Raw genomic sequence first — 18,673 nt, forward strand, 5'->3', positions numbered from 1 at the left:
GTATACTCTGAGCTGAATGTGACCCCAGCATATGGCCCCAAGAATTCCTGGGAAAATGTAGCTGGGTGTCAGTTTGGTCTTATACATTCATGGAAGAAGGAATTACAAGTAAGATCCTAATTCATGTGGAAGATGTGTATTGGTTTGGTCTGAAGAGGCAGCACATTTCAAATGGGGCTTACAAGTTATAGGATGGTTTAAAGATTCTTTCATTTGTAAGTGGTTAAAGAAATACAGCTTTGTCTAAAGGCTTAGCATGTTCTGATGGAAGATAAAGATGATCATTAATCAAGGACAAGCCACTGGACATTTATCAAAATTAAAGTGATTTGTTAAGTAATTTTTTTTTTGTGAGACAGAATCTCACCTTGTCATCTTTGGTAGACTGCCATGGCATCATATCTCACAGCAACCTCAAACTCTTGGGCTCAAGTGATTATCTTACCTTAGCCTCAATAGTAGGGGGGACTACAGGTGCCCGCCACAATAACTGGCTATTTTTAGAGGCGAGGTCTCTCTCTGGCTAAGGCTGGTCTTGAACCTGTGAGCTCAAGCAATCCACCTGCCTTGGCCTCCCAGAGTGCTAAGATGACAGGTGTGAGCCATAGTCCTGGCCTTGTTAAGTAAATCGATGGCCTTCAGGTGTGGCTTGATATATGGCCTTAGGCCTGTTAATGATTTAGTATCTCACTGTTATAAAGAATAATTCCAGCTTGGCGCCTGTGGCTCAAGTGGCTAAGGCCTCAGCCACAGACACCTAAGGTTGTGGGTTTGAATCCAGCCCAGGCCCACCAAACAACAATGATGGCTGCAACCAAAAAATAGCCAGGCGTTGTGGCGGGTGTCTGTAGTCCCAGCTACTTGGGAGGTGGAGGCAGGAGACTTGCTTGAGCCCAGGAGTTGGAGGTTGCTGTGAGCTGTAAGGCCACAGCACTCTACCCAGGGTGACAGCTTGAGGTGCTGTCTCAAAAAAAAAAGAATTCCAAAAGGAAAAATATATGAAAATGTGTGTCTGACCTCCCTTCTCCTCAGATCCACAATTCAACCTTAAGGTTTTTCTGGAGTTCCTTTGGCCAAGGGAGTGGGGTCCATTCAGTCTTCTGGGGGGCTTAAGATTTTTACTTCACCCTTTTTTCTCATTCTGAAACAACTGTTTTTCTTTAGAATAAAATTACTTTCTTTTTATTCTGAACAAAAACATGCCTCTCATAACTTTCCTTATCAAAAACATACCTTACATTCTTTATATACCTCTCACACTGCCACAAGGATTTGCTATTCCTCCTGGTGCAATGTCTCATGTTCCTGAGAGACGCAGATTTACTTAGCTTCTCTATACCATATGAGACAAGATGCTCAAAGCATATAAATGCAAGCCTCTGCTTAGTAATTAACATTTCAGTACCTTATCTTATTTAAAGATTGTTACCAATGAAGAGGGCCTGGCCACCTGTCACTGTCAGCAAATACGCAGAGATGGGTTTTAGGTTTATTTGTTTATTTGCAAGCTTTATTTATCACAAGGCCAGCAATTCTGGAGAAGAGTGAGAATAGCCTCTCAATTCTGTTCTGCCTCAGTTGCAACTCTAATAACTTTTATAATGAAATACAAGGAAATCAACCTAGAAAATGTTAACTTTATCTGATAGGAAGTAACATCAAAGTAGTCTCCGTTCTAACAACACAAAATCTTTGAACAACAGAAAGGTGATTGTCACGTTTAACAAAGTACCTGAGAGAATCATCAGAGAAAACATCATATCATCAGAGTAACCTTTACCATATCACAACACCTACTGTCTATGTGTGACTACCTCCTCCTAGTCTCCTGAGACAAACATCCTTCCAATCATAGTGAAACCTTAACTAGAGGATCCTGGGGGTGAGAGGGAGAATGTGAGCTAAGCAGAGCAGCTCAGCTGGACTGCCTCAGCTTAGGTCCTCAGTCTCCATCCTGCAGACCACTTCAAGATGGCTCAGATATTTAATGAATAGATACTGCTTAATTTAACTTAGCAGAACTTTAAACTCACTAATTACCAAAAAGACATTGGACATTGTTTTCAGGCAGAAATGTTATAAAACATAGTAATTTTTATTAAAAAATTTGTAAACTTTTCCTCACTTACATTTAATTCACTTGTTCTTAACAATTGTGCTTGAACTGCTCATGAAAATTTCATGAAACATTAAACAAAGATAGCCATTATCCTGTGTGGTTTAATTTTGTTGTTGTTGACATATCAGGCAAATTTTTTTTAAAAAAAATCACAGAAACAAACTAAAAAGGTAGAGATAATGGTGCTTTCTTCTGTTTTTTCTGACTGCCATGCTTAACGTACACCAAGCAATTTAATTATACATTTTGTTCTTATGTTAAATTTATCATTTTACTATCTTAAACATCTAGTAATGAGAGAGGATACCAGGAAAAGGGAGGTCTAAGAGAACAGAGGTCTTCTCTCAAGGAGACCCAAGTATACACCTACGAGGTCCTCCCCGAGGGGACTCAGCACTTAGGAATTTGTAGAAACTTAACTCCCTGGGACCTAGGAACAAACACTTGCAGAGCCAGCTGCTCCAGCTTGATTCAAACTTACCAATGAGAAAGGTACCCGTGGGCCAGAACTTCTTGAGGGGGGATAAAAACGAGAGGACTGAGCCAGCCAGTGAGCGTGGCCATTTTGAACTCCTCTGTGCCATCGCTACGCCAGCTGAAATAAAGCCCTTCCTCCTTAAAACGTGGTGTTTGGGCGTTCCTTCTCTCCTTTGGACCTCAACTTCCTGCAACAGTACAAATAACATAAGCTTGTTTGACCGTACACCTGGATAGAAAAAAATTGTATGTCTTTATGCCGACAACTCTGATGACATTCCTGCTTTCATTTTATCAACAATTTTAAAACTTGCTTTCTTTATCCTAGATCATGGGACCAAAAAAAGAAAGAGAAAAAAAAGAGCCAGAGAGAGAGAGAGAGAAGCATTTGAATTAGTTTCTACAATTCTGACAGTTTTAGGAATACTTAATTTATATTAATACTTTATATACTTATTTTATTTATTTATTTATTTATTTATTTTCTTCAAAGTTAATTTGATAATACTATCCAAAGGCAATAAAATATTATACAAGTACATATACATAAACATACAGACTGAAGCAGATTTTATTGAAAAATTTTAGCAATGTTTCAGGTAAAATAGTACAAAACTTGCTAGTTTATATGTAAAAAAAAATAAACTGGATTCAAATTTTGTTTCTGGCAGATGGAGCAGATGGAACAGATTTAAGTTAACTGCTTCACTGACTAAAGTTTTTTACTAATATTTATGTTGGAAACTTCTAAGATTTTTCATTTGGCAATTTGTTCCTTAATAGCCTCCCACCTGACCTCTGTTTCCCTTCAGCTGGGAGTTAGGAGTGAGTCTTCACTGGAAACTGACGATGTAACAGGGAGAACGGCCCTCTCTCTAAAACCTCCTCACTCCTGGGGAATTAAAACCTGCATCTCCACTTCATGCCAGAGGTCAGGAGGCCAGGGAGTTCTTTGGACACAGGAGATGACTGGGAGGAATTGCCAAGTTCCAGTCATGAGATTGTCTTAGTCCTTAGCCAAGATGAAGGAATCAGAACCATCAATTATAGCTAAATAGCAATAGCCTGACACTGAAAACGCCCCCCTTTAAAATCTCTGTGTATCTGCTCAGAGGCATGATGTTGATACTTTGAAGATGGAAGTCTGATAACTTCCTTTTTTTTCTCCTCAAACCACTTGTCTTCATCTTCTGATGAAGCCTCAGGCCCAAGTGCTGAACTTTCAGTAACAGTAGTTCCGTGGACGTTTCAAAGAGACGCTATTGGGTGCAAGAGAAGACAAAATATAAGACATACATGTGAAAATCTCAGAGAAAGGGTGGACATTTTCTCCAAAAGGGAGGTGGGGAGCGTATTTGCCAATCATCAGATGTCTAGGCTGTGATCATTTAAACTTCTCTCTGTTTTTCTAAAGTTTATTTTAAAGACTCTGTCACTAAAAAAAAAAAAACAAAGAAAGAAAAAGGAAAAAAAAAAGACTCAATTTATAAAACAGAACAGTTGTTTTAATTCCTCAAAGAACTGGGTTGTGGCCCAAATGATATCAAGGGGCAGATTTGCCCATCTGATTATATCGTCTTCAACTTGTTCCTCTATGTCAGAGAACAGGTTTCCAATAAAGACAGAAATCAAAAGATTCCTGCATTTTTATTTTGACCTGTGTGTCTTTGGAATGTTTTAATAAATCACTCCATGAATGCTTCAGGTTGTTCTCTGTTTCTAAATATACAGCTCCGCCAGAGCTTATGTGAAGTAAAATGAAGACTTAAGGGTCCTACCCTCCCAGCAACTAACTGACTGGACGCCCTCTTGGCCAAGAGGATCCCTTAACTGAGTTTCTCGCCATAAGAAAGAAGATCAGACATGACTGATTATGTCCCCCTCCCTTCTTAGAGATGTCCTCTGGGACTCCTAAATGGGCCCGAGGCTGTGCAAGACACACCTGCAGGTCCTCAGTATGTAAAACAAACCACTTGGGTCTGGGCCTATGTCCTGTAGTCTGCCTCTGATTAACAGACCCTTATCTTAACTCAAGCATTCTTTTTTTTCAGACTCCTGGTCTATTAGACATAGCCTAACTCTTCTAGTCAATTGTCAGCCAAAGAATCTTTAAACCCACCTATATCACCCATGCCCTCTCTTTGAGATGTCCTCCTTTTTTGGGCCAAACCAATATATACCTTCCACGTACCGATCTGTTGCTTCACCTGCAATCTGTGTCTCCCTAAAATTTGTAAAAACAAAGTGTCACCACCAACACCACAAGTCCACTTGCTCAGGGCTTCTTGAGTGTGGCTCTAGGTCATAGTCCTCAAGTGTGAGTCAGAATAAACCTCGTTAAATCACGTGGTTTCTTTTTTGGTGACACTTAGGAGACAAGGCCTTTAAACACAATACTTCCCATTAGACTGGGAATCCCGCCTTCCAGTCAGGCCACCTCTGACATAGCGCCTGGCCTGATTTTTTTTAATTCTTCCAAACAACCTATCAGTTTTAATTAAGACAAAGGTTAAATATGCCAGTGTAGTGCTGCCATTCCTTCCGCAGAGCTAACCGCGAGATATCAGGACAGAGCACCCATAAGTCCACAACCTCCGTCCTCCGTAGAAGCCACTGTGAGGAAGAACATGACCTTGTTTCGTGGAAAATAAGTGGCAATTACTAATCATGATGTCTTTGAGTTCTGTGTCTGGATTTCCTGTAGCTTTCTTTACAATAAGACATCAACCACTTAAGAAATAAAGATGTAAAGAAGTAAAAGAGCATTTTAAGAAGTGCAATCTCTTTGAAAAGTGGATCAGGCCAGGTGCAGTGGCTGACCCCTGTAATTCTAGCAACTCTGGGAGGCTAAAGCAGGAGGATCAGCTTGTCCTCAGGAAGAAGAGAACAAAAGAAAGAAAGAAAGGAAAATGGATCAAATTCTTGAACTCATAGATATTTTTTTTTTCAGGATGACAAAAAAGGATTTTATTTGGGAAGAACAAAGAGAAAGTTTACAGCACTTCCAAAGAGAGCTGAAAGTGGGTCCCTCCCATAGAGGAGAAAAGGTGGGAGAGATGGAGACCCACAGGCCGCAGGGGTATAAACACCCCCTTCAAGTAACTCAAAGCAAAAGTGAGTGGGGACTGAAGATAAAACCGGAGCGGCACAGGCAGTGTGGAGAGAGAGTAAAAGTCACCCACACGTGTTCCAGGGTAACAGAGAGAAAGTTCACAGCACTTCCAAAGAGCGTTGGCAGTGGGTCCCTCTCCTAGAGGAGAAAAGGTGGGAGAGACCCAGACTAGATATGTTTGTAAATAAACTTAAGATACTAAAAATGAGCAAGTGGGAGGGAAGGGGGTCACAGTGTACAGCACCCCTCTTTGGGCTGGGACACAACTATAAGAGGGACTTGGCTCAGCGCCTATGGCTTAAGCAGCTAAGACACTCAGCTACACCTGAGCTGGCAGGTTTGGATACAGTCCGGGCCCACCAAACAATGATGGCTGCAACCAAAAAATACCTGTGTTTCGTGGCAACCACCTATAGTCCCAGCTACTTGGGAGGAGGAGGCAGGAGAATCGCTGCCCAGGATTTGGAGATTGCTGTGAACTGTGATGCCACAGCACTCTACCCAGGGCAACAGCTTGAGGCTCTGTCTCAAAAAAACAAAAAAAAAACAAAAAAAAACGAGGGACTTTACCTAACAAATGCAATCAGTGTAAGCTAATGAATGCCAAACAATAAAAAGGAAAGAAAGAAAACAAAAAGCAAAAATAAAACAAAAGTAAGTCCCAATAAAAGAATAAACATTTTTCAAAATATTAAATTTTTTAATTACTTTTTTGTTTTTTAAAGCAAAAATTTAAGTGACTCAGAACCAAAATCAATAAGCCTTTATGATTTAACCATAGAGGAAAGAGGTGCCATCAAAGAGAGTGCAAAAGATGCAGCCCTCTCAAGATCCAGAGTCAGTTCCCAAGACAGCCAAAAGAAAGACACAGATAACCCCTGCAGGCTCAGGGACCAGGGGCCAGGGCCCAGGGTTTCCTGGTTCTTGGTTCCAAGTACCAAAGAATGGTTACTCGTACAGAGCTGACGAAACAAATGAGCAGACCAAGCAGATAGCAGCAAGCAAAATGCCAGGGTTTATTACAGCATAGAACATGCCAAAGATGGAGCAGATCTACCCCCAGGAGAGGAAGAGGCTCCCAGTTTAACAATATATTTCCCCTTTAATTTGGTTCCCCAATTCCATGTGAAGTGGGAGGTGAAATATTCATGCTTTTTCTTGGAAAGGGGTGGAAAATTTCCAGAATGGTGAGTCCGCCCTTTTCTACCCAGCTGTTGCCATGATATTTGTAAACTGTCCTAGAGCTGGTAGATGTGATTTTTACCATGTTAATGAGGGAGGTCACTCAACGACGCTGGTGCCTCAACTGTGCACATGCTCCAAAGACCACCTACCTGCTGAGCCTTTGATCATCTTTCTGGTTGGTGGTTTCTCTTTTTTGGTTGGTCAGTCCTTGAAGAGCCCCTAGCACAGACCAAACATCTGGTCAGTCCTCCAGGACCTCTTGACACATCCTCTGTTTCTTCGTGGAAGACTTATGGTCAATTTTCTCCTCCTGGTAGACAAAGCATCTCCTAACACCATCTATTTCTCAATGGACACCCCTAGACAAAGAATCTATTCCCTCTCTCCTTATCCCTACCTAACATTTGAGAAAACAAGCATTGACAGGAGAGTTTGAGTCTTGCTCTGTTTAATGTACAATCCTGATGTATGGGACTCAAGCAGAAGAATCCAATCCCCAGCTTAAAAGGCAAAACTCAAATGCACTGGCAATGTAGCCTCAACCACTTCCCATGGATTTAGGGTAGGGTTCCCTGTGACTCAGGGTGACCACATTACGTAAGAATCCTAAAATTGAGCAGTGCGTGTGGCTCAGTGGCTAGGGCACCAGCCCCATATACCGAGGGTGGCAGGTTCAAACCCGGCCCCAGCCAAACTGTAACAACAAAAAAAAAAAATAGCTGGGCATTGTGGTGGGCACCTATAGTCCCAGCTACTCAGGAGGCTGAGGCAAGAGAATCACTGAAGCCCAGGAGTTGGAGGTTGCTGTGAGCTGTGATGCCACAGCACTCTACTGAGGACAATAAAGTGAGACTCTATCTCTTAAAAAAATAAAAAGAATCCTAAAATTGCAGGAGCCACAGAATAGAAACAGATCTCTATTAATATCAAGGCTGTCCTACGTGAACCTACTATAAAAAGCTCTTGGACAGCATCATCAGGAGAAGGTGTTGTCACTCTAATGACAGATAAGTAGATTCCAGTTGCATACTCTGCCCTGGGTCAGAACAAAGCCATTCCCATACACATATAATTTATACTGTACCTTCACTGGGTAGATAAGAAATGCTAAATAAACCATAAACACTTTTCTTCCTGTCCAGGAATAGAAAGGAATTAAATCGACTTCTCCAAACCCCCTAGAAGTACTCTATTCTGCCTTTCTGTGGCAGCGTCCAGCTCTGCCTGGTTGGGCTGTAGGGATCCTTGTTGTTTACATGGAAAGGAATTTGGCAGAAACATAGTATAAGAGAAAGGCTTTTCTGGATGAATCAGAGCTGTAAAAAGTTAGAAGTGATAAGTGGCAGTCAAACAAGTAGATTTGACAAGTAGCACATGCAGTGACTCTGAAGCCTGCAACTTACTGCACTCTCCTCAATGCCACTAAAATCCAGCCTCCTCTGAGCCCAACACAAGAAAGTGTTTGTCTTCTGGTCTGCAAAATGGAATGGCAGGTATCTTAGAGAGTCCTGGGAAATTTGCATACAGTCAAACAGCAATGGGAATAAATTCATACCTGAGAGTGGTCCACAAGGGCCTGTGTGTTCCAGAGACACGTGTGGTTTACAGGGACTTGTGTGATCTGCAGGAACCTGTGTGCGCCATCTATCGGGACGTGTGTTGGATCTACAGGACCTGTGTGACCTGAGGAGACCTGTGCTGTCTACAGGACCTGTGTGACCTGTGTGGATCTGTGTGATCCTTGGGAACCTGGGCTGTCTAAGGACCTGTGTGACCTGTGGAGACCTGTGTGATCTGTAGGAACCTGTGCTGTCTAAGGACCTGTGTGACCTATGGAGACCTGTGCTGTCTACAGGACCTGTGTGATCTGTGGAGACCTATGTGATCTGTGGGGAACCTGTGTGACCTGTGGGAACCTATGTGACCTGTGGAGACCCGTGTGATCCGTGGGGACCTGTGCTATTTACAGGACCTGTGTGATCTGTGGGAACCTGTGTGATCTGTGGGAACCTGTTTGACCTGGAGACTTGTGCTGTCTACAGGACCTATGTGACCTGTGGAGACCTGTGTGACTTGTGGGGACCTGTGCTGTCTACAGGACCTGTGTGATCTGTGGAGACCTGTGTGATCTGTGGGGAACCTACGTGACCTGTGGGAACCTATGTGACCTGTGGAGACCTGTGCTGTCTACAGGACTTGTGTGACCTGTGGAGACCTGTGTGACCTGTGGGGACCTGTGCTTTCTAAGGACCTGTGTGACCTATGGAGACCTGTGTGATCCGTGGGAACCTGTGCTGTCTAAGGACCTGTGTGACCTGTGGAGACCTGTATGACCTGTGAGAACCTGTGCTGTCTACAGGACCTGTGTGACCTGTGGAGACCTGTGTGACCTGTGCTGTCTACAGGACCTTTGTGATTTGTGGGAACCTGTGTGACCTGTGGCGACCTGTGCTGTCTAAGGACCTCTGTGACCTGTGGAAACCTGTGTGACCTATGGGAACCTGTGCTGTCTACAGGACCTGTGTGACCCATTTTCAGTGGCTCAGACCTGCCTGGACTGTGCACAGGGGTCCCCTTCACCCAGGCTTTGCTCATTCCTCTGGCATTTACAGGTTCCTTCCTCTGCCTGAGCCACAGGCTTCCTTCCTCCCTACCCCCACCCCTCTCCTCCTCATCAAGGAGGCTCCTCCTCATCAAGGAGGCAACATAACCCCCAGCAACCACCCACAAAGTGGCCTCCCCCCAAAGAGCCCTTTCTGGTTATCTGCCTGTTATCTTTCTTCATCCCCTTTGCCCTGATCCCAAACTCTGGCTGCACCTGCTCACACACTCACAGTCTCTCTGCTGCGGCTGGAGTGAAGGCCCCCATGTCCAACAGGGTGAGCAGCCCACACAGGGGCCAGTAAGAAACAGCAGCACCATCCATGGAGGGGTCAAACGGAAGGGTCATTATGTTCATATTGGAAAGCAAAGTGGGTGGAAATAATTCTCAGCAACCTGCTCTTATGCATTTGTGGCACCCATGGAAATGTACATTTGAACAATTAACTCTGACTGAAAGTCACTCGAATGTTGTGAGAGCAGGGCTGAATATGTTCTATGATACATAAAAGCCAATGGACCAACACTATTTAGGTGGTTTTATTTTAACAAGGCCCTCATGCTAACTCTTCATGGTCATGGGCTGAAGTATAATCCCCAAAACTCATATACATGTATTGAAGTCCTAACCCTTTAGGAATGTGACTGTTATTTAAGGAGGTGATTAAGTTTAAATGGGGTGATGGCATGGACCCCAATCCAATCTGACTGGTGGTGTCCTTATAACAAGAGAAAATTAGGACACAGACACATACAGAGGGATGACCATGTGAAGACATAGCAAGAAGGCAGTTAGATGTCTGCAAGCTAGGGAAGGGCCTTGGAAGAAACCAACCTGCCAACACCTGGATCTCAGACTTTCGGCCTCCAGCACCATGAGAAAAATGTTTGTTTGTTTCACCCAGTCTGTGGTTCTTTGTTACGACAGCCCTGACTGAGGCACTGGCCTACCACCACAGAGAAGGCAAGTGTAGAAGAATTTCTACAAGCCAACTACAAATATCCACCACATAGCATGTCAATAATTATCTTAAACATAAACGGTCTAAATATGCAAATCAAAAAAACAGAGACCAGTTCGATAGAATCAAGTTACCAACCCCTCCAGGAAGGATTCCTGTCCTGGGAAGCACGACCCTCCCAGGAAACAGTGAACAGACCAATCCAGGCCTCCCTAACCTTGTCCCATCTCCGGCCCAGGAGTAGCCATGCACAGACCAATCCGGGCTGCCCTAACTCTTTAAATCCCTGTCCGCCATAGCCCATGTGTGGATTTCTCCCTAGTCAGGAATCTCATCCCACCTGCAATGCAGGTGGAATAAAAGCCACTTTGATTGCATGAATTGGCTCTCCACCTACCTTTCATCTTGTGCCTTGGAATGATTTTTAGCTTTGGGTCTGGAACCTTTCACAGTTGACTGGATAAGATAAAACAAAAAATAAAAAACTGGAACTCAACTATATGCCCTTATAAGAAACTCACTTGAAATTCAACACTTTAAAATGTAATACGGTCATGCAACACATGACTAGGTTTACCTCAACATAGAAAACACTGCATAGAAAACAGTGGTCCCATGAGATTATGATGCTGCACGTTTTCTGTTTATTTTATTTATTTATTTTTGAGACAGAGTCTCACTTGGTCACCCTCAGTAGAGTCCCTTCGCATCATAGCTTACAGCAACCTCAAATTCTTGGGCTTAAGCGATTCTCTTCCCTCAGCCTCCCAAGTAGCTGGGACTACAGTACCTGCTACAATTCTCAGCTATTTTTAGAGATGGGGTCTCACTCTTGCTTAGGCTAGTCTCAAACTCCTGAGCTCAGGTCATCCACCTGCCTTGGCCTCCCAGACTGCTAGGATTATAGGCATGAGCCACCGTGCTTGGCCCCATTTTCTGTGTTTAGATACACAAATCCCAGGCATTGGATTATGATTGCTGCAGTTTTCAGTTCTGTCACGTGCTGTGCAAGTTTGGAGCCCAAGGACAGCAGGCTGACCATACAGTGCAGGCGTCCATGGGCTCTACTGTCTGGGTGCCAGTACATCCTACAGTGTCCAAATGAGGATGACATTGGCTATCAAGAATTTCGCAGAATGTAGCCCCGTTGTTAAGCCACACATGACTGTAATTGGATGGGGCTGGAAGGAACAGGAAAATGGAGCTGTCCTGTCCAGAACAGTTTCAAGGCCACCTCCACCCTCCACCCAGCACATCTCTTTGTCACCAAGTTGCTAACACATGTGTGTCCCTCTTACCCCCTACTCTTCCAAGATGAAGAATGAGCAAGTGGCAGCCTCCATCAGTCTGCCCCAGCCTGTCTTCATTCTTGGCTGGTCACACAACCATGCTTGAGTCAACACTTGTCCAGCCCTTTCCTGGGGGCAGTGAGTGGCCACCAGCAGGAACAGTCAGGTCCTCATACAGCTCTGCTGCCTGGGCACTCTCACCCATGACCTGCCATTTGAAAGTATCATCAGGTGGCAGCCAGTGCTTCACTTACCCCCACTATGGTATCCCCCTTGCAGAAGCCATATTTCTGTCTCTGTATCCTCTGATCGCCTCTTTCTTGCCTGACTCCCCTGGTGTCTCTCTTCCTCTCTCTCTCTCTCTCTCTCTCTCTCACACACACACACACACACACACTCCATCCTTTCGCTGCTGTCCTGCCTCCCAACACCTCCTCTTCCCTGTCCCCAGGCTCCATACAGGATGTCCTTTCCTGAGCCACACAGCTCTGTATCCTGTCCCAGTGAGCAGCTCACCTGCCAGAGGCTGGCCTGGGGTGGGCAGAGGCTGGGGACACATGAACCAAAGCCCAGAGCCAGCTCTATGCAGTGAATCTCTCATGTAACTTGCTGTCCCCAGCAAGATGGAGGACAGACGTGGAAACCGAGCCTTCAGAAACAGGTGACAACTATCCAGCCACAGAGTGTGTTGGAGGTTGAGATGAGGCTGGCTGAGGGGCATTCCAGCCCCAAGAGGAAAATGTGAGCCAGAAACAACCCCGAAAGCAAACAGTACCCAGAGCTCAGCCCCGTAGGGGAGAATCTGAAACTATGAGTAGGCCCCTAACACCTGCAGACCCCTCATTTACCAGGTCTTCACAAAGACCCTAAATGTACAAATTTTGCAGGAGAGGAAACTGAAGTTGAGTGAGGTGGAGGAACCATCGAGAAAGGTCTGCTAGGCTCAGGGCCTATAGTACAGTGGTTAAGGCATCAGCCACATACACCAAGGCTGGCCAGTTCGAACCCAGCCCGGGCCAGCTAAAACAATGGCAACCACAACAAAAAAATAGCCGGGCCTTGTGGCAGGTGCCTGTAGTCCCAGCTACTTAGGAGGCTTAGGCAAGAGAATCGCTTAAGCCCAAGAGTTGGAGGTTGCTGTGAGCTGTGACACCATGGCACTCTACTAAGGGTGGCATAGTGAGATTCTGTCTCAAAAAAAAAAAAAAAAAAGAAAAAGAAAAAGAAAAAGAAAGGTCAGGCAGCGCCTGTGGCCCCATACGCTGGAGGTGGCGGGTTCAAATCCAGCCCCGGCCAAAAACTGGAAAAAAAAAAAAAAATATACATATATATATATACACACATATATATACAAAAGAAAGGCCTGTTAATTGGCCCCCAGCACCTCTGAGTCCTCCTGCCTCCAACCCCAGGATGCGGCCAAGAATCCTGGGTGCCGTGGAGAATGTGGCCCTGCCAGTTTGCAGGTGCCCTCCGAGGCTCTGGCTCTGGTTCCACCAGACCTATTTACAATCCCAGAAATCATAGACCACAGCGAGCAATTGAGGAATAGTTTTGTCCATAGCGTGTTGGTTCTGTCCTGCTTGTAGAAGCTTGGCAGACCCCCTGGTACCCTCAGGAAATGTGGGTTCCGCCTCTGTCTTCACGTCACTCCTCCTCGCTCAGCCTGGGCTCCTGCTGCTCTGATTGCTCCTGTGGAATGACCGTAGCTTCCCTCATCGTGAGTGAAATAGGGCCTTTAACTATGTGATGGCAGAAGGATGAATTTTCTTGAAGGAGGAAGCTTCCCCCCCACCTCCTTAGGGTGTCTACAGAACAGCCTGGTGAGAGCTTTTGCTGATATAATGCAAGGTTAAGGGCCCCTGCCCCTAGGGCCAGGAACATGTAACCAGAAAAATTCAAGCATCCTCAGGAGGCACGTGGTGAACTGTTGCAAAGGCATCCAAGCACCCCAAAGGTGCACAAGTCCCCTCACTCTTCCTCTGCTCCCTCTGGGAGAGTGAGATTCTGCCCACACATTAGCTCCACACACACTTGCAACCTGATTCTGTTCACTCAATGACCCCTTGAGCTTTCTCTCCACTATTTAGCAGTCTTCCATGGGCAGGATCTTTTTATTTCCATAACACACATGTTCATTTTATATCTGTGTAACAGTCATGTTTTTCCCCCCTTTTTAAAATTTTCTTTCAACAAAACACTCACTGAAGGACACCCTGAAAGGGGAAACTGTACCCATGGCTGCCACCCCAGCGGCACTGACTACACTAGAAAGATGTAAAGGCACTGAAGCCTGGGCGCTGTGGCTCACACCTGTAGTCCCAAGGGGGAGGATCTCTTGAAGGCCAAGAGTTCAAGACCAGCAGTGACACCCCATCTCTGTAAAAAATTAATGGGCATGGTGGTACACACCTATAGTCCTAGCTGCTAGGAAGGCTGAGACAGGAGGATCTCCTAGGCCTTCGGGAGTTCGATGTCGACAGTGAGCTGTGATTGTGCCACTGTACTCCAGCCAGGGAGACAAAGTGAGATGCCGTCTCTTAAAAAACTAAATAAAAAATCTCGGCACCTATGGCTCAAGCGGCTAAGGCGCCAGCCACATACAACCAAGGTGGCGGGTTCGAAACCAGCCCAGGCCCGCCAAAAAACAATGACAACTGCAACCAAAAAATAGCCGGGCATTGTGGCAGGTGCCTGTAGTCCCAGCTGCTTGGGAGGTGGAGGCAGGAGACTCGCTTGAGCCCAGGAGTTGGAGGTTGCTATGAGTTGTGATGCCACGGCACTCTACCCAGGGCAACAGTGTGAGGCTCTGTCTCAAAAAAAAAAAAAAAAATTAATAAATAAATGGAATGAAGAACTGGGATCTGTGCCTGCATTTGCCTTTTCCTATGAAGTAGAAAGAACCAAGTGCTGTCCTTTTCCTAGTAAGTAAACTTCCACATGCCTGTTGTATGCACGTGTGTAGATATGTGCACAAGCACACATATGTATGTACCACATGCCTGTGTGTAAGGAACATGCTGCTGGGGCACAGTCCAAACCCTCTCTTGGATGGTGAGCCAAGCCTCAGGGAACTCATCTGGCATTGGAGCATAATAAGATTTGGGGACAGACTCAGGCAGGACCATTTATGGAAGTTCTACGTGAGGGGGTCCCCAACAGCAATTGCTTAATAAACACCAGTTATTAACAAGAGCTCACCTCTGCAGAGCTTATCCCACTACTTAAATTGGTCAGGAATCTCTGTCCTTCATGGACAGTCAATCTCAAAGTTGACCCCCCAAAGGGCTGTAACAAGGACAACATACAGAGGTGGTCAACATAAGGAACTAGGCGTTTGTACATGTGGTGCATGTACCATCTAGGAAAATTGGGTCAGCTTAAGGAAGTGGTCTACGTAGGGAAGGGTCAGCTCTGGAGGTTCTACTGTATTTGGTAACTGAAAAAATATCAGGCACAGCAGAAATGTTTCCTACGCCAGCACTGCTTTATTTCTTAATTTTTTTTTAGCACTGCTTTCTTATTAAGCTTAACACGCAGGCTGTGACAAATGTGATGACATTTTATTAACTGTTGCATATGTACTAAGGACTATTTAAATGTGAGTAAGGTAAATCAGAAACCAGATGCCCAAATGCATAAAGTCTAACTTGGGAAACAGCACATCACCAGTGCCCAGGAGGGCTCCCCTCCCACCAAATGCACCTGGCCTCCCCCATGGAGGAGATTCCTGCCCGGAACTCTGGGGTGCTCAATTTCTGGTGAGTTTTTCCCCCTAGTCTTGCTGTACAGTGTACATATTTTCAAAGAAGATACTATTTAGCTTTGCCTACGTTTTAACTTCATATAAACGAAGTCTTGTTTCATGTACTATTCTACCATTTGTGCTTTTCATTTGAAATGTTACCTGTGCAGCTGTTCTGCACTGATGGAGAAGCCGTTTGCATCTGTTTTCACTGTACGGCGCTGTCTGCTCACACGGAGTGGTGTGGATCTGTTCTCTGGCACATAGATATTTGGGGGCTTGCGGCTTTTGCTGTTGAAGACGTTGGCTCTATGAACACTATTGTCCACATCTCCTGGGCCGCACAGCACTCTCATGAAGGCTTAGGAGCAGGAGTGGAATCACCAGGTCCCAGGAATAAATGCCTGGCCTTAACACATGGTTCACTGCTAGGATTAATGAAACAGGTATGAAAGACACATTTTGAATCTTCTAAAATATTTTGTTGTCCCTTCTGTCATTTATAAAGGCAGACCATACTTCTCTTTGTTTCTGGTCAGCACGGCATTACTGTGGGTGTGAAGCTGGACTGGAGGAAGCGGCAGGAGCAGGGGCGGCCGGGAGGGCCAGCAGGATAGGCAGGGCGCCCGTTGACGCCACGTCAAAGCACAAGGTGAGTGAGACTGTGACTCGCTCCCCATGGTGAACTCTTCAACAGCTCCCTAGTGACGTTCTTAGTTCCCAATTTACAAAGTGTCACACAGTTTTTACAGTTCGATTTTCACGTTCATGGATGCCATTCTGAGCACAGCACTGGAAGAACAGTGGTGTGAGTCACCAGCAGGCTTCAAACTCGGGGATAATTAGCTCCATCAGAACCAACCCGTGTTCCCAGTTCTCTGCCCTCCTGAAAACACTGAAAAGTGAACCATGCTGGTACCGAGGTTTCCTTTTCTTCCTGTCAGTGCTGAAATGCAGGAGGGTAGAGGAGGGCACTGGAGCCCAGGTGGCAGCGGGAAGAGGGCGCACAGCGGGCCAGGCCCACAGTGACAAGGCGGCAGATGGCCCGAAAATCAGAGTGGCCAGGGTAGGATGGTGGAGGGACCTGATCCTCAGTAGGAATTCAGGCAGCATTTGTTTGAGAGCATTTACAATGTCAGCTCCAGAGACATCTCAGTAGCCAAACTAAACCAAGTCTGGATGTCACAGTAAGTCATCATGTCCACACAATCACAAGGTCTGTTGTTCAGCTGGCATTTCCCCGACGTGAAGCACTGTCAGGCATCTTCAAGGACATTACCCTGTTCATATATTAAGGGAGATCCTCCAGGGGTCAGTGACCTGCCCTACCTGGCACAGCCAGCAGGGGGGGTGAGGGGCCAACTCCAGATGCTGCACATCACATCACAGGAAGCCATTCCCTGTCTCCCCCCAGGGGAAGCAGGCACAGTCCACAGGTTCCAGGATGCCCCCTACCACTCCGGACACCTAAGAGAGGCAGGAGTCCTTCTCTGGCTAACAGCAGCCTCCCCTTTAGCCTTCAATCCTGTCTGCTAACAAGTCAACTGTTTCTGCACTTTTTTTCTTTACTTTATCAAAGATGTCCTCCACAACCTGGCAGGGGGACCCACCCAGCCACACTGGCATGGGTTGAGGTGCGTAAAGAACTAGTTTGTGAGCCCCTGCAGGCTGGGGTAAAGAGCCCTGCCTGCATTATCCACACAGCCCCTGGCTTGGCAACCGGGGTGGGCTGGCTGGTCAGGCAAGCCCATGCTCACAGACATGCTGGCCTCCACTCAGGACATGGGGGTTGCACAGGCTATACCACAGGCCCTGGGGAGACTGACCTACACTGGGTCACACACCCAAAGGAGCATAACAATGTCCAGTTGAAGTCGAGGACATTTAGGAACTTGGGAGACAGACAGGAACACTCAACAGTGGCCTGAGGCAAAGGGACACAAGTCCAGCACTGCAGCTCACGCTGCCAGGACCACTGGCCTTTATCAGACTGCCCCAGGTGCATGGACAGGCAGCCTCAAATAAGGGTCCCGGGAGTGCTGAGGGAGAAACAAAAGGTGACTCTCTCTCCACCCTGACCAGGTTTACTTTATGGCCCCAAGATGGATAGAAGAAAGGTTTTGATCCTGAGTGGGGTGTCTTTTGCTCACAGCACCTAGAAGGGCGCGTGGGCTCAGTACATGGTAAATATATTCCAACACTGGGTGAATCTCTGGATGATGGGAAAGGGGCTTTCAAGGAAGTGTGTAGACCCCACACATCCACACCAAGGTCCCCACAAAATCCCTGCTTCCCTCGAAGCCACACAACAAACTGCAAAGCAAAGCTCCCAAGTGTGCTCGGTGCCCACCAGGAAGTCAGCCCATCCCAATTACAGGAAATAGAATTTCATATGGGAAAGGGGCCACATTGGTAGAATTGAGAACACGGGGGACCCAGGAGCCAACAACACCCCAAGACCCAACTGTCCTAGGTTGGGGAACCCAGGCCTGTCCAAGAAGTGGCTGTTACCAGATTCACCCCAGACAGAAGAACACCCTGCACCCTGGATTTGCCCCCATCTGCCCAACCTCCTTTTCAAAGAGTAACCACACACAGAAGCCAAGAACTTGGTGTCTGGGAGTGTCAGCAGAAGGTCAGGAAGGGCTGCGAGGCCAGCAAGCCAGGGCAGGTGCCACAGGACAGCCCGTCTTGAACACAGGTGTATCATTCTGGTCCAGGTACTTAGATCACAATCCCTCTGGCATGAGCAGTGGGAGAATGGACAGGAGAACTGACTAAGCTGATGCAGAAGGTTCCAGAGTTTTCTGAATACAACCTGGAAACTGTTTACACACGTATATTCAGGCATGCACTTATTTCTCAAACACGGCTACCTGCTGCTTTAGTTTTCAAGTGTCTCTCATTTATAATATAGAATTTTTTTAAATGCCTTAGGAAATGAGTTTTCTGGCACTATTATCAGATTTCTTAATTCATGACATAAAATCTGACTACTGGCTCAGCACCCATTGCACAATGGTTACAGCACTAGCCACATACACCAAGGCTGGTGGGTTCAAACCCAGCACAGAGCAGCTAAACAATGACAACTGCAACAAAAAATAGCCGAGCGTTGTGGTGAGTGCCTGTAGTCCCAGCTACTCGGGAGGCTGAGGCAAGAGAATCACTTAAGCCCAAGAG

The sequence above is a fragment of the Otolemur garnettii genome, unplaced genomic scaffold (assembly GCF_000181295.1).
Source record: "Otolemur garnettii isolate 467f Iridium unplaced genomic scaffold, OtoGar3 scaffold00123, whole genome shotgun sequence".
In the NCBI taxonomy this organism is placed as follows: Eukaryota; Metazoa; Chordata; class Mammalia; order Primates; family Galagidae; genus Otolemur; species Otolemur garnettii.